Source organism: Elaeis guineensis, chromosome 6 (assembly GCF_000442705.2).
Source record: "Elaeis guineensis isolate ETL-2024a chromosome 6, EG11, whole genome shotgun sequence".
In the NCBI taxonomy this organism is placed as follows: Eukaryota; Viridiplantae; Streptophyta; class Magnoliopsida; order Arecales; family Arecaceae; genus Elaeis; species Elaeis guineensis.
The window spans coordinates 28,968,760-28,970,263 of NC_025998.2; the positions used below are offsets into that span (position 1 = coordinate 28,968,760).

At 34.5% G+C, this 1,504-nt stretch overlaps 1 long non-coding RNA gene across 1 annotated transcript; it reads left to right on the forward strand.

Annotated features, from left to right (window-relative positions):
- The first annotated feature begins 756 nt into the window (after positions 1 to 756).
- On the forward strand, positions 757 to 1,253 carry LOC109506026 (uncharacterized). The gene is made up of 2 exons (XR_002164977.2): positions 757 to 856; positions 941 to 1,253. It is a non-coding gene; the product is annotated as an uncharacterized lncRNA (long non-coding RNA).
- Positions 1,254 to 1,504: the final 251 nt, after the last annotated feature.

Sequence of the window (1,504 nt, forward strand, 5' to 3'; positions counted from 1 at the left end):
TAAAGTAGCTGCTGGAGCACAGCACAGGTTGGGCTAGGTTGTGGCCGAGCATAGTAGCTCCCCCTTAGTTGTAGTAGTGATCTGAAAAGAGAGCAAATGAAAAATTATGCTCATCAAAAATAACATGTTGAGATATATAAGTATGATCAGTTGATCGATGAAGACAGTGATAGCCCTCTTGTTTTTCACTATATCCCAAAAGTACATATGGTAGGGAGTACTTGTCAAATTTGTTCATTATATAGTTCCGAAGATATGGGTAATAATAAGACTCAAAAATCCAAAGCAGAGAGTAGTCAGGATCATTCTTGAACAAGATCGAATATGGACTTTGGCTTCCTAAAATGATGGATGGGAGTTGGTTTATCAAATAGTTTGTAGTTGTAAATGCTTCTACCCAATAGCAAAAAGGCATAGAAGTTTTAAAAAGTACAGCAAGTTTGAGTTTGACAATATGTCGATATTTTTTCAGTAATACTATTTTATTCCAATGTATCAGGACAAGAAAGCTAATGTTGTATACCACAATCACGAAGGCGTGCAAAAAAATTATTACTAGTAAATTCTCCCCCTCCATCAAGAAAATTATTACTAGTAAATTCTCCCCCTCTATCAGATTGAAAAGTTTTAATCTTAAGATCAAACTGATTTTCAATCAATTTCTGAAATAAGAAAAAAATTTCAAAAAAAAATCGATTTTTGCTTCAACAGGTATAACTAATAGTAACAAAAAAATCATCAATGAATATCATGCAGTAACGAGATTTTTGCAATGAAGAAACCAGAGTGGGTCCCCAAAGGTCATAATGTATTTTCTTCAATGGGTAAGAACATTGAGAGTCACATAAACAAAATGGTAATTCTGAACTTTTACTAATCTAACAATGGTACATAAGGTGCCAGTCAGCTTGTTTACTAAAATTAAATTGTTGTTTCATAGATACTGCAAAATATGGCTGTTCAAGTGGCCCAGTCGGTGATGCCAAGTGAGTTCATCTACTATTTTATTCCTCTAAGAAAGAATGCAGCAAAGTATGGGACTTTATTGGTGTATAGTCCCTGATGATTAATTTCCAACATCAGCACCTAGTGTTTCCTGGAGTCCTTGATAGAAAAACTAGAGGTATCAAACTCAAAATAGTATGGATAATCTCTTATTAATTGAGATACGGACAGTAGATTTTTCTTCATTTTGGGTACAATCACAACATTGCGAAGTGAAAAATGGCAAGTATCATTATCAATTTGGTTGATACCAATATGAGTAATTTATAATGACGTACAATTTCCAACCATTATACGATCAGAGCCATGGTAAGGAGCTAAATTCATAAGATTACCTAGCTTATCAGTGATGTGAGCATTAGCACTAGTGTCGGGGTGCCACTTGTCATTCTGAGCATCTGAGATATGTAGAGCTGTAAGATCTCGTGGTATGTCACCACTCTAATATCTGTTGTCAAAGCGATACCTATATTTTAATGCATCATGTCCTTTTTTCTTG